Source organism: Protopterus annectens, chromosome 2.part0 (assembly GCF_019279795.1).
Source record: "Protopterus annectens isolate FY-2018-M chromosome 2.part0, PAN1.0, whole genome shotgun sequence".
Taxonomy (NCBI): domain Eukaryota; kingdom Metazoa; phylum Chordata; order Ceratodontiformes; family Protopteridae; genus Protopterus; species Protopterus annectens.
This window is the reverse complement of record NC_056728.1, coordinates 998,741,925-998,767,207: the sequence shown is the minus strand read 5'-3', so window position 1 is coordinate 998,767,207 and position 25,283 is coordinate 998,741,925. Positions and strand designations below refer to the sequence as shown.

Here is a 25,283-nt window from a genome sequence, read left to right as displayed (position 1 = left end):
CAGTCTGCTGACACAAATTGTTACCCAGCACCTCTTTTACTTTCAAAATAGTGTTCTATAGTTCTTCCTTGCTCCTCTCCCTCTCTCTTCCATGTAGGATATTCCTACCAACTGCCTTTACTACATATTCAGATTACTGGATTACTTTACTTCACATTTCATAGCTTTTTCCTACATGTACAACACCAGCACTGAGACCAGTTCTCTGAGTTTGTTAGTTATTAACAGGGAGCTCAATTCCCTCTCTCTACCTCTGCTTTATCCTCAGTGTAGTCTTCAACTGTGCTCATAACCTTAATAAAGTTATGTCACACTCACATTATTTCCCATTATCTTCATGCCTCTGTGTATTTTGACATCTTCCCTCCTCTAATCAACTTCGCCATTAACTGTCTTGAGGTCAAAGAACACCCTCTCAGTTGTTCAATCAGTTCATGTCAGTCATCAGATATTATCACCTGTGCAGTAATTACTGCTACTGCTTTTACCTGTCTGCACTCTTCTGCCTGTCCCTCATTACGCCCCAGCGACATTCTTTCTCTTCATATTCAACAAACACTGTATAAGCTTGGGTTTTAAATTGATTTTCATATACTGTAATTCTGTCCTACACATAACATTTATTTTACTTTTATTTTTATTCTTGCTTATGTCAAGCCTGCTTTATTTTGTGTTAATCATATATGTATGGTATGTTTCATGCTGTAATGTTCTGGCAGTGTGCAAACAGCTGCCCCTAAATTAAATTAATTAATTAGAAAAAAATCAAAAGCAGGCCATGCACCTAGTAAATGACAACTACATTTAATAAAATAAGTATTTGCTCTTTTCTGGGAGAGCTTATGTGACTAGTCAGCTGACAAAGGAAGATACATGTTAAATGACCACTGCTCTGTGCTTTCAATGTATTCGAAGGTCATGACACAGCGGTTTAGAAGCAGACTAGTCAAGACAGACATATGTTTTACCCAATACCAAAGTCTTACCCATCTGTAACACCCTTTTCCAAACTAGCTCTACTGCTGGTGCACTACTGACAGGCAAGATGAGGTCAGGATTCAATTACTTTTCTTTTTATCCAAAAAAATCAACCCAGCCTGCTTTAAAGTGGGTAATCATTTCCTCATGAACTGAGCGCACTACCAAAGGCAAGAATAAAGCTAGAAGTTACAGCATGACAAAATAATAGTGTAGTGTGTGTGTGTGTAAGAAAGAGACACAAAGAGAGAGTGATTGTGTGCATGTTTTTGTAATATGAAACCCTACTAAACAAAGACAGCAGCTTCATCTATAATTTTACTGTTTCATCATAACAGTGCTGTAACATGTGACTGCTCCTCCCCCTCACGTACCAAGTCAGCCATCAGTCTGCAATACACATCTTTCAGTTATCTGAAACATGATTCCTGTCACTTCGGCTGAAGCATGGCTTAACACAAACATCCTCTCAGCAGATCTGCAAGGACCAAATGTCAGCAAGTTACTAAAAATACACATGTATGTTCCAAGTATACGTCTGCCTTTGACATTGCTTCATTCAAAGAGAAGACAGAACTGCTGAAATAATCAGCTCTTCAGTAGCATGCCGTGATCGTATAGTGGTTAGTACTCTGCGTTGTGGCCGCAGCAACCTCGGTTCGAATCCGAGTCACGGCAGGACTCTAACTCCTGGCATGACAAGAAGAGCCTGAATTTTTTTAAAGCTGAAATGAAAACATTAATGCATAGTTTACATATTCTAAGATATGCTGCTGTCTCAATTCATATTAAACTTAACTCCTTTGTTTGTTAGCAGTTTATATCACCAAGTCTTTGACAATAAAAAGATCCACACTTTTAGATCTAGCATGGTTTAGAAAGTACTTATTCCTTTCATTCATTGACTGAGCAGACCTGATGTGCTAGGGGCCTTTTACAGGAGTGAGCTAAAATTTATTATACCAAGAAGGCAGAAGAGTACTACATGTTTAAACAAGGTACTGTGGAGTAAGCACATTGTTACAGTGTCATATGACAATAACTGGAAAAGGATATTGTGTTACGGATAGCACATAGATCATATGTGTGAAGTTGTGTGTGAAGTGTAAATCTTTAAGAGTAACTTATAAATGCAGCAGCAAATGTCTCATCAGAATTAGTACATCATAGCAACAGAAATAGTAAAAACAAAAGCAATTTAATAGAGGCATTATAACAACTAGAGCTGTGTGACAGTAAATATGAGCTACTGTTCATAAAAGTAACCAGCTCTTCAGTAGCATGTCGTGATCGTATAGTGGTTAGTACTCTGCGTTGTGGCCTCAGCTACTTCGGTTCCAATCCAAGTCATGGCAAGATTATTTATTTACTTACTTACTTACCTACATTTGTTTACCGGGAAATTCTGACTGGACACAGGTCCTTTATCAGAAGAGGTCCAGGGAGAAAAGCTCCACAGAGCAATAAATGAGCAGCAGAGTACACGAAGAACAATTGATTATACATACAGTAGCAGGTAATACGTACAATGGCAAAACATTAGTTATACATACAAAAAATGAAACATAATAATGAATAGACTATGCCAATATCTAGCTAGCAATTAAGAATAAAGATAGAATGTATATATAGGTAGTACTAAGCTAAAAGAGATACAGATATGAACTCAACTATAGAAAACAAAGCAGATGTTCCACTAGAGGGTGGAACAAACCAGGAGCTTAAGAGGGATGGAAGGGGGAAGATAGAGGAGTGACTGAGGAAACCAAGTGAGTAGTAGACGTGATAGTGAGAGGAAGGTAGGTACAAGTCAGCTGGAGATTTGTTTTGAGTGAAGAAATGAGGCAGTTAAGGATTTTATAAGAGGGTCTGAGAGATTGAGTGAGTAGGGGAGGGTACAGGGAAAGCCAGAACCCGCAGGGGAATACATGTAATGACCCGATGGAGTGAGGCAGGGTGGCTAGGGAGGGGAAGAGGAACGGGAGGTAAAAGGTGGGTCAATAGTCGGGATTGGTGCATGGACATAACTAGTGAGTTTTTAGTGCAGTCTTGAAGACATTGTTAGAAGGTAGTGTGGTTATGGGGGGTGTTCCATAATCTGGATATTATGCAGGAGAATAGGGCTTCTCTGGCTGAGTTCTTGGCTTTGGATACTAGAAGCTGATTTTCTGCTGTTGGAGCGTAGTGGTCTAGTGGTGCAGTAGGGCTGGAGATGGTTTTGAAGGGATGGGACTTTAAGAGGATGGTTTACTAACTTGTGGGCAAGAGAGAGCCGATTCAGGTGAAGAAGTTGAGGGAGTTCAAGCCAGTCAAGTTCTCTAAGTGAGATACAGTAGTGGCTGTGGTAAGATGCACCAGTGGCAAGCATTGCAATTTGGTCGTAGCAAGCCTCAAGGCTGTTTAGGTCTGTTTGTCAATGATAGGTAAATATAGGAGAGGCATAGAGTAAAGCGGACATTAGGTGGGAATTGGCAACAGAAATTCTGGCCGCCTTGGTGAGGAATTGTTTGTTTCTATACAATGCCCCTAGTTTTTTGTGAACTTTTATGGTAAGAGAAATGCGAGTGTCAAATCTGAGATTGTTATCAATCTCAACACCGAGTAGTTTGGTGTGTTCTGTTGGGGAGATGATGGTATTCTCATTGGCTAGAATATTAAAGTGGGGGATAGTTGGGTTAGATTTTGTGGGCTGGAATATAAGGGGCTTAGTCTTGTTCAGGTTGAGTAATAACTGGGCATTAGACAGCCAGAACACAGGAAAAGGCTTCCTGTGTGATCTTATGAAGTTCAGGTATGGCTGGGGCTGAGCAGATGAGGATAGAGTCATCAGCATACTGTATAAGAGAAGCATGTTTGGTGGCTGTGAATAGGTCATTGGTGAAGAGTGAGAATAGTAGAGGGACCAAGGATGGAGCCTTGGGGAACACAGAGGGTTACAGGAAGTCGAGGAGATAGGTCATTGTGCCAAACACCTGATTGCTGGTGGCCAGTTAGATAGTTGTGAAACCAGTCCTTAGCAGATTGAGAAAAGGATAAGTTGGTAAGAACAGAGATTTGTGTGAGACCATATCAAAAGCCTTGGATGGATCCAGGAATATAGCAGGGGAGATCAGGCCATTGTTTTTATGATGAAGGATATTGTTAGTGAAAGAGAGCAGGGTGGTAGTAGTGCTGTGGTATGGTCTGAAGCTATGCCAGGTGCTGGAGAGGAGGTTATTAGCTAGAAGCTAGTCTACTACTTGAAAGTGGATGCATTTCTCAAGTATCTTGGAGAGTGGAAAGATGATGGCTATGGGGCAGTAACTGGAAAGTTTGGTGGAGGAAACCTCCTTTATGGAGGGGAATGATGTGGGCTATTTTCCAAACTGAGGGGACACAGCTTTCTGATAAGGACCAGTTAACTAATATAGCGACTGGATAGGCTAAGGTTCGGCTACTATTTTTAGGTATTTGCAGGGGAGATTGTCAGATGCTAGTTTTGTAGGCTTAAGTTTCAATAGAAGTTATTTTATGTTGGAGGTAGGTACTGGTGAGAAAGAAAAGACTGTGGGCAGAGTATTTGGTTTTGATGTGGAGAGGGTGGGTAGGGGGTTGTGGTGTTTAGCCAAGGACAGAATGGTTTCAGTAAAGTGTTTATTGAATGAGGCAGGAATAATGCTGGAGGAGGGGAGACTGGTAGGTGGGGAGGGTGCCAATTTACCTGGGTGGAGAATGAAGTTAATTGTGAACCAGAACTGCTTAGGATTGTGTTGGGAGGAGTATAAGGCAGACTGATAATAATGGGTTTTATCTAGCTTTAATTGTTTTTTTGACCTTTTTGCGCAATTCTAGGAATGACTATATTATAATTCCTGGCATGGCAAAAAGAACCTGAATTTTTAAGTGATGAAATTAAAACATTAATGTATAGTTTCCATATTCTAACAGAAGCTGCTGTCTCAATGCAGAGTTGATAACACTTTGTATTAACAAGTCCGTGACAATAAAAGATCCATGCTTTTAACTCTACTGTGGTTTAGAAATGTACTTACTCCTTTCATTCATTGACTGAGCAGTCCTAATGAGCTTGGGGCCTTTTAGAGGGTTGACCCTAGCTGGATTATACCATAAGAGAACACAAATATTTATAATATGAGATATCAACAAATACAAAAGTGAATAGCAAAGGTTACAACGAAATGCAGGCACTCTAGGAAAAAAAAAATACATCTGCATAAAATTGAGGGTTAATTATGACAGTACTGACTTCAGGTACAGTACTAATTGTCTGTAAATTAGAAGGGAATACTGTCCAGAGAAGGCAGAACAGTATTACAGGTTTAAACATGGTAATGTGAAGGTCAAGTACATTATTTATTAATGTTTGTGACTATGAAGCCAACTACTATGCTACGTATTCATTGAAACTTCATTATAAAATGTATTATTGTAAATGTTGATTAAATTAAATTTGTTACCTTGGAGCTTTTCTTCCTAGGCATCTGCTGAAAAAGAGCATCTGTGCCAAATTAGACTTTACTTACGTTTGTTTACTAGGAAACTGTTATAGTGTTAAATGACAAACATTGGAAAAATACATTGTGGTAGCCAACAAATCATATACGGTTAGTGTAAGTTTTTTAACAGTCACTAATATGTGGAACAGCAAATGCCTCAGCAGAATTAGTACAACACAGGAATAGGAATGGTAAAACAAGAACAAAAACTGTTTAGTAGAGGCATTGTAACAACTAAAGCTGTGTGACAGTAAATATGAGAGAATGCTCATAACATTAACTGGCTGTTCAGTACCATGCCCTGATCGTATAGTGGTTAGTACTCTGTGTTGTGGCCGCAGCAACCTCGGTTCGAATCCGAGTCATGGCAGGATTATAATTCCTGGCATGGCAAGAAGAGCCTGAATTTTTTTAAAGTGGAAATGAAAACATTAATGCATAGTTTACATATTCTAAGATATGCTGCTGTCTCAATTCATAGTTAAACTTAACTCCTTTGTTTGTTAACAGTTTATATCACCAAGTCTTTGACAATATAAAGATCCACACTTTTAACTCTAGTATAGTTTAAAACTACTTATTCCTTTCATTCATTGACTGAGCAGACCTGCTGTGCTACGGGCCTTTTACAGGAGTGAGCTAAAATTTATTATACCGAGAAGGCAGAAGAGTACTACATGTTTAAACAAGGTAGTGTGGAGTAAGCACATTGTTACAGTGTCATATGACAATAACTGGAAAAGGATATTGTGTTACGGATGGCACATAGATCATATGTGCGAAGTGTAAATCCTTAAGAGTAACTTATACATGCAGCAGCAAATGTCTCATCAGAATTAGTACATCATAGCAACAGAAACAGTAAGAAGAGAACAAAAGTAATTTAGTAGAGACATTATAACAACTAACACTGTGTGACAGTAAATATGAGCTACTCTTCATAACACTAACCAGCTCTTCAGTAGCATGCTGTGATCGTATAGTGGTTAGTACTCTGCGTTGTGGCCGCAGCAACCTTGGCTCGAATCCGAGTCACGGCAGGATCATAATTTCTGGCATGGCAAAAAGAGCTTGAATTTTTAAGTGATGAAATGAAAACATTAATGTATAGTTTCTATATTCAAACAGAAGCTGCTGTCTCAATGCAGAGTTCATAACAGTTTATATTAACAAGTCTGTGATAATAAAAGATCCATACTTTTTAACTCTACTGTGGGTTAGAAATGCACTTAGTCATTTCATTTATTAAGTGCATTTGAATTGTTTTTAATGCTGTTTTAGCTGCTTTTCTGTTAAAAAAAATTCTAAGCTTGTTTCCTGCCTTTCCTGTAACTAGTCTAGTCCAGATAAAGATTTGCTGTATCCAGGACTGTTTGTAAGCTTCTGAGCCCCCCCAAGTTTTTGAGTTGGAGGGAAGCCTTCTAGCTTATCAGTGGGAGTGGTAAGCACTAAGTAGCCTCTCTACCATGAGAAGAGTGGTTTCTGGCCCAGAAATTGTAGTTTATTGGTCATTTGGGCAGTTCTTCCATCCCTTTCAACTTTATGGTTTAAAAGGCTGCGTTTGCAAGCTTCTCACCGTGGCACGAGCTGAGACAAACTATTACTGGTGCCAGAAAGTCTGCTCTTCAGTTTTTCCCTTAGATCTTGCTAGTTCTTTCTCTCTTGCACTTCAAATACCCTAATCGTTTTGCACTTCAACAGGTTTTTGTAGCAATTACTGTAGCACACCTAAGTGTGTGGCTCACAATAGAAATTTAGCAAAATAGCAGAGACCTCCAAAACAGAAACGAACTTGATCACCACAACACAGGACAAACCATAGGACACACAGCTCACCTCCACAGTGTGCCCCTCAACCTAAGCCCCTAAGACTAAACACCTTGCCCAATACACTAATCATAGGTGACTCAATAGTGAGGCACACAGATGTCCCATTCACTAGGTTGAATAAGGAGATGGTAACAGTCAGCTATCAGGTGTCAGAATCAGACACATAACATACGCACTCTGGTCACTCCACAACAAGTACAAGTATGACTCTGTCATTGTCCATGTGGGTGTGAATGGCCAGAGATGCACCTCCCTGGACTACACGAAAAGAGACATGGTGGAGCTCTCGGATTATGTGGCCCAGCAGGTATGACACTAGCCCTGAGCAGTATCCTACCATCAATACTGCAGTACAAACAAAAAATGATTGACTTCAACAATTGGCTAAGTTTCTGGTGTCATTCTAAGGGGATTTAGTATCTGCTTGGGATGACATTATCGACAGACCTCAATGCTTTGCCAGAGATGGCCTGCATCTGTCACCCCTGGGTTTCTGGGTACTGGCTAAGGTTCTTGCCAACCCTAGAGTGCCTTTTTTAGCTGGTGTTTCAAAGATCAAATTACCACCATAACAGCTATAAATAAATGCAATTGGGGGGGTCATGCTGCTCAACGCTAGAAGTCTAAATCTCAACATGCACTCGCTCGAAGCACTCCTCAAAATGGAGGACATCAACATTTGTGCTGTAACAGACACCTGGTTTAAAGCAGCATAAAGCATCCCTGCACTACCAGGCTACAACTCATTCCACACCTTTCGGCCCCGAAACATGGACCAAAGCTCCAAAGACAGTGGTGTCTCCATATTCATAAAGGATATGCACACCTCCAGACTAGTAGCCCATCATAATGCATCTGAGATACTTCAGGTACAACTAACATTGGGTAAGACGGCGATCCAGATCATAGCCTCACCAGGTCATAGTCACCCCCAACTGTACACCTCTGGGACCCTCCCTGATGACTTAAGTGACCACCTTCTTACCTCTATAATTAAGCATAAAGCCATCAACCCCCACCAACCCATACTCAGAATGGTAAGAAACAAAAAGAACTTTAACCTTGCCAATTTCTAACAGGAACTAAACTCATTTAATGGTCAATTCTAAAACACCTCCCCTTAGAGGAAGCAGTTGTATACTTTAACAACAAATTCATTGAGATCCTTGACTCTCATCTACTGTTCGCTCAATAAGAATAAAGGCAAAAACTAAATTGTGCCATGGCTTTTCAAAGAGTCCAAACTAAAATTCACCTTAGAAACAAAGAATGGACATTAGGGCGTACTACAAAAGACCCCCAACATCACATTAAATATAGGCAATCAAGGAATGAGACTAAAAAATCCATTGTACAAGACAAAAAAAATACTATTATAATCTACAGCAAATAAATCAAAACAACCCTCAGAAGTTTTGGGCAGGTTTAAATAAACTATTACATCCTGGACAAACTTCCACCCCAGCCTCTGCAGCCACCATTGATAAACCACCTGAGAAAGTCTCAGGCAGTTTTAACCGATTCTTTACGGAGACAATCCAAGCCCCAGCTAGCCAACTACCTGCAAGCTCCCCTGGCCCTGAGGGCACCACCCCTAGTAACCAATTCTTATTCAGATTCCAACCAGTTGCCACTTCACTTCTCCGTACTTTGATCAAAAAATTAAAACCAACTACTCTCTCTGCTGATCTACTCCTTGCCGAGTATCTACAAAAAGCAGCTGATGCCATTGCTTACCCCATCTCTATACTAATCAGTCGAACCATAGTAGAAGCCAAAATCCCCACCATCTGAAAAATATCCTGTGTAATCCCGCTTCACATAGGAGGTAGCTCTACTAAACTATCTAATTATATGCCAATAGCTATATTATCTCCACTTGCAAAGATTATGGAAAAATGTATTCTTAGACAACTGCTGCACTACCTAATTCAGAATAACCTTATGGCAGACTCCCAGCACGGCTTCCAACCTCACCACAGCACTACTTCAGCCCTCCTAGCCTTCTCCAACACCATAATCCACAATCACAACAATAATAAAATATCCTCTGCCCTCTTCTTGGCTCTCTCCAAGGCATTTGATATGGTTGATCACCAACTTCTAATCCACACCCTGAAAACATTTTCTAGATACTTGAGCCCTTCAATGGTTCCAATCTTATCTGAGTGGCAGACAGCAGGCTGTCCTTTGGCAAAACAAACTATCTAACCTCCTACCCAACTCCCTTTGTGTACCCCAGGGTTCTACACTAGGGCCCCTTCTGCTCTCCGTTTTCATCAATGACCTTTATATTGTTATCCCAAAAGTCAGCTGTATCCAATGCACTGATGACTCCACACTGATCTGCCCGGCCACATCTCAGACAGAACTATGGTCAGCTACCCAGAACACCTTCAGCATAATAGAAAACTGGCTTTCTGGTCGTCGTCTGATCTTAAATCCTAAAAAAAAAAAAAAAAAAAGCTGTTACTTTACTCACCAACTCATAGGTTTACTGCATTTACCTTTACCATAAAATCCAATAATGGCACTATAATCTCCCCAGACACCTCTACAAAACATCTAAGTGTTATCATAGATAACAATCTTAAATTCGATCTGCATCTTAGTCAAACCATCAATAAAAAACTAGGGTCACTTTACAGGATAAAAGCCTTTGATGTATATATTATAACCATGCTTATTTTTTTTCCTGTTATTACAAATGCTTGCATGTGGAGCTTTTCTCCCTGGGCCTCTGATGAAAATGGACATATATCCAATTGGACTAGCCCGGTCAACAAATGTAAAATAAATAAATAAATAAAATAAAAATTAATCCCACCTGCTAGAATTGCCATAGCTCGCTCTCATCTACTTTCAACTCTTCTGTAAGCATCCCCTTTACTTTCTAATTTAAACAAGTCTGTCCTCAAACTCTCTATCTGCTACAACCATTGCCAGATTTGCCACTGGTCTGCCTTATAGGACACACCACTGTATCAATCTAAACCAGCTTGGGTGGCTAGAACTGCCCAGCTTGATCCAGTATAACCAACTGATTATGGCATATAAAATCCTTTACAATCCGGACAATACTCCTGCACTAAAAAACATTATCACCCCCTATAACAATCCCAGAAATCTTTGATCGTCTAACAGACTGCTAGTTCAGACTATCAAAACTAATAACTCATCTGGTGACTCTCTCTTTGCCAACTGTGCAGGTAAATCCTGGAACTCACTCCCAGCTGATATTACTTTACTTACCACCCTGAGTCAATTTAAGATGAGACTCAAACAATATTTGACACTAAACTGGCTATGTCAATGTATCAAACCATACTAACTCTCCTCTACTATGAGTTAATAACTATAATTTAGCTTACACCCTGGATTATCTCTAACCTTGGAATTTGTATAACTTGTTAAGTATGTAACCACTGTATATATTGTATCTGTAATCTTAACTGCTTATCTTGGAGCTTTTCTCCCCGGGCCTCCGCTGAAAATGGACATGAATCCAGTCGGACTATCTCGGTCAACAAATATAAAATAAATAGCCTGCTACAGGTCCCCAGTCATGTCCCTAGACTCTCACTCCATGTTCCTAAGCACCCTGGAATCTATCAAGGTCCAACCCAACACTCTCTTACTAGGAGACTTCAACTACACCTCCATCAACTGGGAAAACTACTCAAGCACCAATACACTGACCCAACTCTTCCTGGAATTCATCAATTCCAATGCCCTGGACCAGCTCATTCTGACCCCCACTAGAGGAAGCAACATCCTTGACCTGGTTATTACTAACATGGGCGACCGTTGCTCTACACCAATAGTCAATCCCTCCATGGTCAGATCAGACCATAAACTAATCAGCATGGAACTCCACATTTCATCCACAACCCCCACAAAGTTAACCACTTTGAAAAGCTTTTCCAAAGCTGACATTGGACTCCTAAAAACAGAGGTGGCTAACTTCACTGCACCCATGCCAATGTAAAATAGCTGCATGACTACTAAATCATACACCAATGCACTGTATGAACATGTACATAAATGCATGGAACTAGTCATATCCAACAGAACCAAGATGCTCTCCTCCAAAAAAAGGAAGCCAATCTGGTGGTCCCCTGTCATTAATAAACTCTACAACAGAAGGAAGAAACTGTTGCAGAAAAAGGTGAAGTCCCAAGACCAGAAAACTCCCTTATCAGCCTCAACAAAAAGTTGAGATCCTTCATCAAATCCCCTAAAGCCAGCTATGAAGGCAGAATTGTGGCAGATGCTAAAAACAATCACAAAGTCTTCTACAGCTATATCAAAAACCTCCATGGCAATACCCAGATTTGCTCTGATACACTGCACAATGTCACCTCTTATACTCAGGCAACAGATGATATTGCCAACATACTGGCTGACAGATTCAGTGCCAATTTTACCCCTCCCCCCAAAGGACCAATCACAATACTGGAAGAATGTCAGGCACCCAGCATTACTGCAGCACAAGTTAAAGCTGCATTGTCCAAGGTCAAGAATACAGCTACCATGGGACCCGATAATATCCCTGGCTGTGTTCTGCATGAACTACAAAGTGAACTGGCACCACATCTATGTGCCCTGTTCAGTCACAACCTCACCTCAGGCTTTGTCCCTACCGAATGGCGCACTGCTACAGTCATCCCTCTCCTTGAAGGGGGAGCGACTATAGACCCTGGGAATTACTGCCCCAATAGCCTGATGAGTCAGATATGTAAAGCTATGAAGTGCATCATCATGGATCTCATTAACAAAGATATAGGAAATCTCCAGACTCTAGACCCCATGCAATATGACTTTGTGAAGGGAAATGATGCCTGCTCAACCTGGTTGACTTCTTTGAATCAGTCACCAGGGCTGTGGATGAAGGTAAGGCAGTGCATACAGCCTACCTCGATCTGGCCAAGGCCTTCACTCTGGAATTATTGATAAACTCACCAAACTAGGCATCAACCCCTATATCACTAGGTGGGTTGCAAACTGGCTCACAGATAGAACACAAAGTGTGAAAGTAGCAGACTCCAAGTCAGACTGCCAACCAGTTACGAGTGGAGTCCCACAGGGATCGGTCCTAGGTCATCTCCTGTTCGGCATCGACTTTTCAGAAGTCCAGACCAACACAAAATAACTCTGGCTGACCAGGTTCACAGACGAATGCAAGCTGGGAGCCATTATTAACTCCCCAAGTGATGCAAACATCCTACAGAAAGGCCTCATTGAGACCAATAACTGGCGTCAAAACCACGGCCTTATGCTTAACGCCAAAAAATTGCGTTGTCACCCCTTTGGTAAAAACTCAGTTCCCACTAATTACCACATTGATAGGAGCCCACTGAACACTGAAGGCGATATAAGAGATCTGGGGACACAGGTTGACAGCAACCTCTCCTTCAATCACCATACTGCCACTGTGGTCAGAAAGCCCTTCTATATGGCACATCTCATTACCAAGGGTTTTGCATCCAGGAAGAAAGAAATCATTCTCTCTCTCTCTACTCTTCCTTCATTAGACCAATCACCGAGTGTAATGTCCAATTTGGAATGTACCTCACTAGACACCTGCAACAGCTGGAGAGGCCACAGAAGTACCTCACAAAGAGAATCATAGGCATTAAACACATGTCCTACACGGACAGACTCAAAAGACTCCAGCTATTCTCTGTCTTATAGCGCCTACTTAGAGGCAATCTCTGCTTGACTTACAAAGCCATGTCTGACCGATCTCTGTTAGAAATGCTACATCTAAAGAAATCCCAATCCCTCCGCACCACATGCTCCAGAGACCTCAACCTCATTATCACAATGAACAGAATATCACCCAGAGACTGCCCATGCTCTGGAATAGACTTCCCATACATGTTAAACAGAGCACATCGCTGACCCTCTTCAAGAGAAATCTTGATGAGTGGATGGGTAATTGAAAGCTCACCCCAAAGAGCACTCCCATGGATCTACTTGATAGAGGCACTGGGAATTAATGTCGGGCGGCAAAATGCCAAGGCACTTCTATGGGCTAGGCTTGTAAAGTTTCCAGGGCCATTAGCCTAGTATACACCTATGACTGAGCAGTCCTACTGAGTTTGGGGCATTTCAGAGGGTTGAGCCTAGCTGCATTATACCATAAGAGAACACAAATATTTATAGTACGGGATTTCAACAAATACAAAAGTGAATAGCAAAGGTTACAATGAAATGTAGGCACTCCAGAAAAAAAAAAGACATCTGCATAAAACTGAAGGTTAATTATGACAGTACTGACTTCAGGTACAGTATTAATTGTCTGTAAATTTGAAGGGAATACTGTCCAGAGAAGGCAGAACAGTATTACAGGTTTAAACATGGTAATGTGAAGGTCAAGTACATTATTTATTAATGTTTGTGAATATCAATACAAATTTTATTATGCCAACTACTATGTTACGTATTCATTGAAACTTCATTATAAAATGTATTATTGTAAATGTTGATAAAATTAAATTTGTTACCTTGGTGCTTTTCTCCCCAGGCCTCTGCTGAAAAAGAGCACCTGTGCCAAGTTAGACTTTACTTATTTATTGACATTTGTTTACTAGGAAATTGTTACATTATTGTGGAAGCCAATAGATCATATATGTTTAGTGTAAATTTCTTAACTGTCACTAATATACAGAACAGCAAATATCTCAGCAGAATTAGTACAACGCATCAATAGGAAAGGTAAAAAGAGAACAAAAACTGTTTAGTAGAGGCATTGTAACAACTAAAGCTGTGTGACAGTAAATGTGAGATACTGCTCATAACATTAACTAGCTCTTCAGTAGCATGCCGTGATCGTATAGTGGTTAGTACTCTGCGTTGTGGCCGCAGCAACCTCGGTTCGAATCCGAGTCACGGCAGGATTGTAATTCCTGGCATGACAAGAAGAGCCTGAATTATTTTTAAATATGAAATGAAAACATTAATGCATAGTTTATATATTCTATGTGAAGCTGCTGTCTCAGTTCATAGTTAAACTTAACTCCTTTGTTCGTTAACAGTTTATATCACCAAGTCTTTGACAATAAAAAGATCCACACTTTTAGCTCTAGTATGGTTTAAAAGTTCTTATTCCTTTCAATCATTGACTGAGCAGTCCTGCTGTGCTACGGACCTTTTACAGCAGTGAGCTAAAAGGCAAAAGAGTATTACATGTTTAAACAAGGTAGTGTGTAGTAAGCACATTGTTACAGTGTCATATGACAATAACTGGAAAAGGATATTGTGTTACAGATGGCACATAGGTCATATGTGTGAAGTGTAAATCTTTAAGAGTAACTTATACATGCAGCAGCAAATGTCTCATCAGAATTAGTACATCATAGCAACAGAAACGGTAAGAAGAGAACAAAAGCAATTTAGTAGAGGCATTACAACTAAAGCTGTGTGACAGTAAATATGAGCTACTGTTCATAACATTAACCAGCTCTTCAGTAGCATGCCGTGATCGTATAGTGGTTAGTACTCTGCGTTGTGGCCGCAGCAACCTCGGTTCGAATCCGAGTCACGGCAGGATTGTAATTCCTGGCATGGCAAGGAGAGCCTGAATTTTTTTAAATATGAAATGAAAACATTAATGCATAGTTTATATATTCTATGTGAAGCTGCTGTCTCAGTTCATAGTTAAACTTAACTCCTTTGTTCGTTAACAGTTTATATCACCAAGTCTTTGACAATAAAAAGATCCACACTTTTAGCTCTAGTATGGTTTAAAAGTTCTTATTCCTTTCAGTCATTGACTGAGCAGTCCTGCTGTGCTACGGGCCTTTTACAGCAGTGAGCTAAAAGGCAAAAGAGTATTACATGTTTAAACAAGGTAGTGTGTAGTAAGCACATTGTTACAGTGTCATATGACAATAACTGGAAAAGGATATTGTGTTACAGATGGCACATAGGTCATATGTGTGAAGTGTAAATCTTTAAGAGTAACTTATACATGCAGCAGCAAATGTCTCATCAGAATTAGTACATCATAGCAACAGAAACGGTAAGAAGAGAACAAAAGCAATTTAGTAGAGGCATTACAACTAAAGCTGTGTGACAGTAAATATGAGCTACTGTTCATAACATTAACCAGCTCTTCAGTAGCATGCCGTGATCGTATAGTGGTTAGTACTCTGCGTTGTGGCCGCAGCAACCTCGGTTTGAATCCGAGTCACGGCAGGATTGTAATTCCTGGCATGGCAGGAAGGGCCTGAATTTTTTAAAGCTGAAATGAAAACATTAATGCATAGTTTACATATTTATTTTATTTTACATTTTTGTTTACTGGGAAAGTCCGACTGGATACAAGTCCGTTGTCAGCAGAGGCCTGGGGAGAAAAGCTCCACAATACAATATAGTACATGAGAGAGGAGAAAAAAAATAGAGCATACTTATAGCATTCAAACACAATATGTTAGAGATTAACAATTCTTATAGTAGACACCATTGAGGTACATAATAAACTTAAGACAGCATTTGTATTATTTTTACAGTTATAAGTTTTGTCAGGTAAATATCAACGGGTTCACAAGCTTTGAGGGGAACTGTTTATACTTAGCTGTACACAGAAACATTCTCTTGGTTTGGGATAAGGCTGGCGAGTGACATGACCATAGACAGTCACTTAAATAGTGGGTTTTAAGGAGTTTTTTGAAATGAATAAAGAATGTGGTAGAAGTTATTTGGCTTGGTAGTGTGTTCAAGGTTTTAGCAATGGTGCTGGCAAAGAGGGATTTACCGGCATCATTTTTATGTTGGATGACAGTTATGAGGTTCTGGTTACTAGATCTTAAGGCTCTAGAAGGAATGTGGGACTGAATTAGATGCTGAAGTGCTGGAGGTTTCTCAGAAAGGTAGTACAGTTTGTGCTCTATAGAGAGTTGATTGAATAGAAGTATATGAGGCAACTCAAGCCAGTTGAGCTGCTTAAGGGATACACAGTGGTGGAACCTATATGAGGCTTCAGTAGCAAACCTGGCAATCTTGTTGTAGCAAGATTCCATTTTATTTAGATCGGTTTGGCGGAGATTAGTCAAGATGGGAGAGGCATAGGGGAGGGTGGATAGAAGATGAGTCCTTGCGATGGTTGCTTTGGTGTGTTTAGTCATAAACTGTTTGTTCCTGTAGAGGAGCCCAAGTTTTTTATTAACTTTCTTGATGGTTTGTGCTATGTGGATATAGAACCTCAGGTTATTGTCTAGTTTTACACCTACCAGTTTAGTGTGTGTGGTTGGACTAATTTGAATGTTTTCATTAGAGTAGATGGCGAAATAACTATTTAGGGGAGGAGATCTGCCTGGGCTGCAAAGAATTAGTTTGTTTGTTTTTTTGAGATTAAGAAGTAGTTTAATGTTAGTGAACCAACTTTCGGCTAGGATGAAGTTATTTTGAATTAGGGTTTGTAGTTCTCTTAGGGTGGGGGCAGCACATATAAGGGTGGTGTCGTCTGCATATTGTACTACTGAGGCAGTGGGTGAAGATGAAGAGATCTTGTTAATAAATGAAGAGAACAGCAAAGGGCCAAGGCTGGATCCTTGAGGGACTCCTATGGTAACTGGTAAAAGGGGGGACAGTTGTGCCTGCCATAGGACTGCTTGCTGACGGCCAGATAAGTAGCTGTTGAACCATGATATAGAGGGGGGACTTGTATTTAGGGTAGACAGAGTTTCAAGAAGCATACTGTGATTTACCATGTCAAAGGCTTTGGATAAGTCTAAGAATATGGAAGAAACAGACCCTTGTTTCTATGGTGGTTAACTATATTGGTGAATGACGGTAATGCTGTAGTGGTGCTATGGGAAGGTCTAAACCCATGCTGGGATATGGAGAGTAGGTTGACACTGGAAAAGTACATTGTGGTACCCAATAGGTTCATTGGTTTGTACTAAGCTAATGGCCCTGGAGCATTTACAAACCTAGCCCATAGGATTACTCTGGCATCATGCCACCCGTCCTTAGTTTATTTATTTTATTTTTTTTTTTATTTATTTTACATTTGTTGACCGGGATAGTCCGACTGGATACATGTCCATTTTCAGCGGAGGCCCGGGGAGAAAAGCTCCACAGAGAAAAAACAGAAAACACATAGGTTTACAGGTACATAAATGAAAGGCATAACAAATTAACATTCTTTATGCTTTCCTTGGCATGATTATTGTATCAACAAGACAGTAAAGAATCCAGCTCAAAATTACAAGTACAATACAAATTCAAGAGACAAATTCAAGAGACAATAATGTCACTATGTTCAAAAAGTTCTACACCATTGCAGGGTTCCAAGTGATCATAGAGAAACTGATTACAGTAGAACGAACTAAATAGGGTAGTAGTCAGTTTATTTACGAATTATTTGATGCCAAAAAAGAGGAGAACCCCAGTTAGCTAGTTCAAGTAGGATAGGATATGCTGTAGTTCAATTAGCAACTAGTCTGGATTTGCACATGAGCATAGCCAATGTGCCTTAAAGAATTGTATAAGATGTTTTTTAAATTGAGAGAGGGAGTTAGTGAGTCTTAAGTAGTTAGGGAGGGAGTTCCAAACCTTTCCTATTGTATTGGCGAAGAAAGCATCACCATATTATTGGATTTGATGGTTTGGACCAGAGATCTGTTGGAGGAGCCAAGACTACTTAGGTTAGAGTAGGGGTCAGTAAGTTATTCAGTGAAGGGTTTTGTCAGGTTCCTTAATGATTTTAAATGCTACAGAGAGTTGGTTTAGTTTGAGAAGATTGGATAGTTCTAACCAGTCAAGTTTCTTTAGATTGTGGCAGTGGTGAGTTCTATAAGGAGCCCCTGTTATAAATCTGGCAATGTGATTGTAAGTCACGGATAGTTTATTAATATTGCATATGTTGAGGAAAGAGAATACAGGTGAGGCATAGAGAAGTGTGGAGAGGAGATGGGTACGGGCGATAGTTAGTTTAGCATGAGGAGTTAGGAAGTTCTTGATTCTATACAAGGATCCGAGTTTCTTATTTACATCTTTTATGGTCTGGCTGATATGCAAGTCAAATTTAAGTTTATTGTCAATAGTCACCCCTAGTAGTTTAGTGTTGGTATCGGGTTCAATTATGGTCCCGTTTTTAGACTGAACGGAGAAGGTAGTATTGTTAGCTTGTGTATTGTGTTGCACTAGAGGACGAGCTGAGGTGGGAAAGAATAGTAGTAACTTAGTTTTTTTTTGGGTTTAGGATGAGATTCCTCTCAAAGAGCCATTTTTCTACTGTAGCAAAGCAGTGTTGGGTTGTTACTTCTAAAGCAGGGAGAATGACATCTGAACAGATAAGGGTTGAGTCATCTGCATATTGGATGCATATGGCTTTGGGGATGACTGAATAGAGTTCGTTTATGAAGACGGAAAAGAGAAGGGGACCTAGTATGGAGCCTTGGGGAACACCTATGGTATTGGGTAGTAGTTGAGAGAGCTTATTTTGCCATTGGACTGCCTGTTGCCTTCCAGAGAGATAAGCAAGGAACCATTTGAGGGCTGAAGTGTCAAAGTGGAAGGTTTCTAGCGTGTGGAGAAGTAGTTGGTGATTGACCATATCAAAGGCTTTTGACAAGTCAAGAAAGAGAGCGGAAGATATTTTTCTGTTATTACGATTTGTATTAATTGAGTCAGTAAAAGAAAGGAGGGTGGTGGTAGTACTATGGTGGGGTCTGAAACCATGTTGGGATTTGGTCAATAGGTTATTTAGGGTGAGGTAATGGAGAAATTGTTTATGAACACATCTTTCCATGATTTTGGCTATTGTTAGTTCCCAGTGCCTCTCTCGAGTAAAGGCACTGGAGTGATCCCTGTGATGAATTTCCCATTCACTCATCAAAATTTCTCTTGAAGAGGGCCAGTGAGGTGCTCTGCCTGACATGTATGGGAAATCTAGTCCATAGCATGGGCAGTCTCTGGGTTTTGAACCTGTCCCTCCAGCATGTTTTGTTGATTGTGGTAATGAGGTTGAGGTCTCTGCAGCATGTGGTGTGGATGGATTGGGATTTCTTTAGATGTAGCATTTCTTAACAGATTTGGGTCAGACATGGCTTTGTAAGTCAAGCAGAGATCGCCTCTAAGTAGGCCATATGAGACAGAGAATTGTTGGAGTTTTTTGTCTGTCCATATAAGACAAAATGCTTAAGGCCTAGAATCCTCTTTGTGAGGCACTTTTGTGGCCTCTCCAGTTGTTGCAGGTGTTTAGTGAGGTACATGCCAAATGAGGCATTGTACTCAATGATTGGCCTAATGAAGGAAGATTAGAGGGAGACAATGACCTCTTTCTTCCTGGATGCAAAACCCTTAGTAATGAGATGTGCCACATAGAAGGACTTTATAACCACAGTGGCAATGTGGTGGTCAAAAGAGAAGTTGCTGTCACCCTGTGTTCCCAGATCTCTTAAAACACCTTTGGTGTTCAGTGGACTACTATCGATGTGGTAATTCATGGGAACCGGGTTTTTCCCAAAGGGGATGATGACATTTTTTTTAGCACTGAGCTTAAGGCCATAGTTTTGACATTACTCGTTGGTCTCAGTGAGGCCTTTCTGTAAGATGTCAACATCACTTGGGGAGTTAATAATAGCTCCCAACATGCAATCGTCTGCGAACTTTGTTAGCCAGAGTCCCTTTGTGTTGGCCTGGAGTTCAGAGAAGTAGATACCAAACAGGAGAGGACCCAGGACTGAACCCTGTGGGACTCCACGCATGACTGGTTGGCAGTCTGACTTGGAGTCAGCTACTTTCACACTGTAGGTTCTATCTGTGATCCAGTTTGCAACCCACCTAGTGATATAGGGGTTGATGCCTAACTTAGTGAGTTTTTCTACGATTTCTGAGTGGGGAATAGTATCATAGGCCTTGGCCAGATCAAGGTAGGCTGTATTAACCACCTTGCCTTCATTCACAGCTCTGGTGACTGAATCAAAGAAGTTGACCAAGTTGAGCAGGCATGATCTACCCTTCACAAAACCAAACTGTGGGAGATCCAGAGTTTGGAGATTCCCTATATCTTTGTTTTATTAGGTCCATGATGATGCGTTCCATAGCTTTGCATATCAAACTGGTCAAGCTAATGGGGCAATAGTTACCAGGATTTGTAGTCTGTAGTCACTCCTCCTTTGTGGAGAGGGATGACTGTAGCAGTGCGCCATTCAGTAGGGACAAAGCCTGAGGTTAGACTGTGGTTGAACAGGGCACACAGGTGAGGTGCCAGTTCACTCTGTAGTTCATGTAGAACACAGCCAGGGATATTATCAGGTCCCATAGAAGCTGTATTCTTAGCCCTGGACAGTGCTGTTTTAACCTGTGCAGCAGTAATACTGGATGCCTGGCAATCTACTGGTATTGTGATTGGTCCTTTGGGTGTGAGAGAGAGGTAAAGTTGGCACTGAATCTAGTCTGCCAGTATATTGGCAATATCTGTTGGCTCGGTATAGGAGGTACCATTGTGCAGTAGCTAAGAGCAAATCTGGGTATTGCCGTGGAGATTCTGTACATAACTATAGAAGGCCTGGTGGTTGTCTTTACTATCTGCTGCAATTCTATTTTCATAGCTAGCTTTAGAGCATTTAATGAGGGATCTCAACATTTTGTTGAGGCTGATAAGAGAGTTTTTCCAGTCTTGGGACTTCACCTTATTCCGCATCAGTTTCCTCCTTCTGTTGTAGAGTTTGTTTATGGCAGGGGACCACCATATTGGCTTCCTTTTTTGGAGGAGAGTGTCTTGGTTTTATTGGGTATGGCACGATCCATGCATTTGTGTATGTGTTCGTACAGTGCATTGGTATACGACTCGGCAGTCATGCAACTATTATCCATTTGCATGGGTGCCGTGAAGTTAGCCACCTCTGTATTTAGGAGCCCAAAGTTAGCTTTGGAGAAGTTTTTCATGGTGGTTATCTTTATGGGGGGGGATGTGGATTTCGAAGGCGATTAGTTTGTGGTCAGATCTAACCAGGGAGGAATTGACTACTGGTGTAGAGCAACAGTTGCCCATGTTAGTAATGACCAGGTCAAGGATGTTGCTACCAATAGTGGGGGTACGAATGATCTGGTCCAGGGCATTGGAATTAATTAATTCCAGGAAATGTTGGGCAAGTGTATTGCTACATGAGTAGTTTTCCCAGTTAATGGAGGAGTAGTTGAAGTCGACCAGTATGAGAGTGTTAGGTTGGACCCTAATATTCTCCAGGGTGCTTAGGAACGTGGAGTGTGAATTTTGGGACATGGTTATGACCTGAATTGCTGTCTTACCCAATGTTAGCTGCACCTGAAGTATCTCTGATGCATTATGTTGGGCTACCAGTCTGGAGGTGTGCACATCCTTTATGAATATGGAAAGACCACCGCCTTTGGAGCTATGGTCCAAGTCTTGGGGCTGAAAGGTGTGGAATGAGTTATAGCCTAGCAGTGCAGGGGTGCTTTCTGCTGCCTTAAACCAGGTCTCTGTTACAGCACAAATGTTGATATTCTCCATTTTAAGGAGTGCTTTGAGTGAGTGCATTTTGAGATTTAGACTTCTAGCGTTGAGCAGCATGACCCTCAGATTGCATTTGTTTGTAGTTGTTATGGTGGTAATTTGATCTTTGGAACACCACCTAAAAAAAGGCACTACAGGGGTGGCAAGAGCCTTGGCCAGTATTTGGAAGCCCAGGGGTGACAGATGCAGGCCATCTCTGGCAAAGCATTGAGGTCTGTCAATCATGTCATCCCAGGCAGCCAGATACTGGATCCCTTGGAATGACACCAGAAACTTAGCCAATTTTTGAAATCAATCATTTTCTGCTTATACTGTGGTATCATTCTGGGTGATGGTAGGATGCTGCTCAGGGCTAGGGTCATACCCACCTAGGCTACATAATCCGAGAGCTCCTCCATGTCTCTCCATGTAGTCCAGGAAGGTACGTCTCAGGTCATTCACACCCATATATACAATGACAGAGTCATATTTGTATCTGTTGCTGAGGGACCTGAGTGAGTGTGTTATGTGGCGGATCCTGGCACCTGGTAGGCAGCTGACTGTTACTTTCTCCTTATTCAACCTAGTGAGTGGGGCATCAGTGTGCCTCACTATCGAGTCACCTATGACTAGTGTGTTGAGCATGCTGTTTTGCCTTAGGGGCTCTGGTTGTGTAGCACACTGTTTAGAAGATTTATGTGTCTCATGATTAGTGCTGTGTTGTGGTGGTCGAGTGCGTTTCTGCCTTGGAGGTCTCTGCTGTTTGGGTAGATTTTTATTGAGAGCCTCCGCAAACGTTGGTGTATGGTTTGTGTTTTTATGTGAAGGCAGTGCTGGTGTGTGTTCTGGAGGGCTATGTATTCCATATGATGTGGTGCAAGTGTTGACCTTCTCCTCTTGACCAGCTGGAGAGTGCGTGGCTTCCAATTTGGATATATAAGTGCATCTCTCACAAGTCTGAGTGCTGGGAGGTAAGAGGAGAGGGTTGTCAGTGTACATGAGGCAGTTGCTACATTGCCTTAGGATGCCCAAGTTCACTAGGTTCATACGAGAAAGCACATGGAACGGACCTTTAGACATGTCTGGAGGGGTGGGCATTAATAATAGGTACTGGAGCAGTTTCCTTGTAGAGTATTTAGTACTGGTAGCACTTGTTTGTGCTACAATAATCACTACAAGTAGGCTGGTAAAGTGCTAGACTAATAAGGTAGTAAAAGTACAGGAGAGGAGAGAAATAGCAGATCCAAGGGAAAAATTGAAGAGCAAACTTTGGCACCGCTCAGAAGCTTACAAAATCTGTATCTGGACTAGGCTAGTTACAGGAAAGGCAGGAAACAAGCCCAAATGCCAGCTTTTAAAACAGAAAGTTGAAAGACATGGAAAAAAAACTGCACAAAAGGTCAATAAACTACGATTTCTGGGCCAGAAACCACTCCTCTTGTGGTAGATAGGCTACCTAGTGCTTACCACTCCCAATGATAAGCTAGAAGGCTTCCCTCCAGCACAGAAAGGATCATATATGTTTAGTATAAAGTTTTTAACTTTCACTAATATACGAAACAGCAAATATCTTAGCAGAATTAGTACAACACAGCAATAGAAATGGTAAAAAGCGAACAAAAACTGTTTAGTAGTGGCATTGTAACAACTAAAGCTGTGTGACAGTAAATGTGAGATACTGCTCATAACAGTAACCAGCTGTTCAGTAGCATGCCATGACCATATAGTGGTTATTACTCTGCGTTGTGGCCGCAGCAACCTCTGTTTGAATCAAAGTCACAACAGGATTGTAATTCCTGGCATGGCAAGGACAGCCTTAATTTTTTAAGAGCTGAAATGAAAACATTAATGCATAATTTCCATATCTATTTATTTGCTTTTGTTTACTGGGAAAGTCCAACTGGGGACAATACCCATTTTCAGAGGAGGCCCGGGGAGAAATAACAAAGGTTAAACAAGGTCTAAAGAAATGTATAAAAATTCTGAAATCCATTACGACTGAATAAACAGGAAATATCACACAAAGATATAAAGTGTGATCAATTCTAAGAAGTGACATTGGTGCATAATACAGAACATCGCTGAAACAGGAAATTATCAGTATAAATATAATATCATTAAGCAGGACAGAGTATCAAAATTTGATAGCTAAAGTAATGTGATACGCATCTATAATCATGCGGATTTGTAACCTAATAAAAGAACAGAATTGCCTATATTTTTCATGAGAGGAATTCAATAACCTCACCTCCGTAAGACAGACAGTTGGGCAGAACTGGTTTAGTTGGTAACAGGAGGAAATCATGAGCACTTGTATTTTTAACCTGGAGATTCAGGACATTTACAAATTCTAAAATGATTTAGATGCAAGTTCAGGATGGCCTTAAAAGCAAAGAGATTGTTCATCTGTCAGATGCTGAAGGGAACAACAACAGTCTACCAGAAGCTACTGTCTCAATGCATAGTTAACATTAACTGGATTGTTCATAACTTTTTATATTACCAAGTCTGTGACAATAAGGATCCACACTTTTAGCTCTAGTATGGTTTAAAAAAAAAATGTACTCACTCCTTTCATTCATTGACTGAACGGTGGTTGAGGCCTGTTATAGGGGTGAGCTAAAATGGATTATACAGAGAAGGTAGAAAAGTATTACATGTTTAAACAGGGCAGTACACTGTTAGTGTCACATGACTATTAGTGGAAAAGTATTTTGTGTTATGAAAGGCACACAGATCATATGATGTGCGTGAAGTGTAAATCTTTTGAGTCATATATATGCAAAAGTCTCATCAGAATCAGTACAGCATAGAAACAAACAGTGAAATACCGCAAAAGTTGTTTAGTTGGAGAGTACTGTAAAATGTACAGCTGCATGACACAAAGTGTGACAGAGAACTTTTACATCTGAACACCCAGCTCTTCAGTAGCATGCCGTGATCGTATAGTGGTTAGTACTCTGCGTTGTGGCCGCAGCAACCTCGGTTCGAATCCGAGTCACGGCAGGATTGTAATTTCTGGCATGGCAAGAAGAGTTTAATTTTTATAAGCTTGAATTAAATGTGACTAAGTAGTGTTCTATATTCCATCCAAGCATATAAATGTAACTCCTTTGCTAACAAGTATAAGTGCAGAACAAATAAATGTAGACGCCTAACTCTTAATGTTCAGAAATGCATGCTTACAAACATAATATAAAAAGCCAAAAACAGCCTGTTTATCTAATCTGCTTGAGATGGCAGCTATCCTAAGGCAGCTATAAGCCTTCCCCAAGCCCATTCCCCCAGGAATCTTAAATCATTTTTAAATAATTCAATTATCCTAGTCTCTACAACCATTCTGGTAACCAGTTCTATCCAGCCACCACACCACCTTTTATGGGTTTGAGCACTATTCTTAGAAATTACTTGAAGTATCCTTTCCCTGTTAGTAACTTTACAGCATCATTTATTCTTTATAACCTGCAATATTTTCATTACATTTTGTTTCAACATTTAACATGATATTC

General features: G+C 40.6%; 4 non-coding genes across 4 annotated transcripts; all 4 read left to right on the top strand.

The window, feature by feature from the left end:
* Positions 1-1,584: 1,584 nt before the first annotated feature.
* Positions 1,585-1,656, top strand: TRNAH-GUG. Its single transcript has one exon. It is a non-coding gene; the product is annotated as a tRNA-His (tRNA).
* A 12,475-nt stretch (positions 1,657-14,131) lies between these two features.
* Positions 14,132-14,203, top strand: TRNAH-GUG. Its single transcript has one exon. It is a non-coding gene; the product is annotated as a tRNA-His (tRNA).
* Positions 14,204-14,783: 580 nt separating this feature from the next.
* On the top strand, positions 14,784-14,855 carry TRNAH-GUG. Its single transcript has one exon. It is a non-coding gene; the product is annotated as a tRNA-His (tRNA).
* A 9,853-nt stretch (positions 14,856-24,708) lies between these two features.
* Positions 24,709-24,780, top strand: TRNAH-GUG. Its single transcript has one exon. It is a non-coding gene; the product is annotated as a tRNA-His (tRNA).
* Positions 24,781-25,283: the final 503 nt, after the last annotated feature.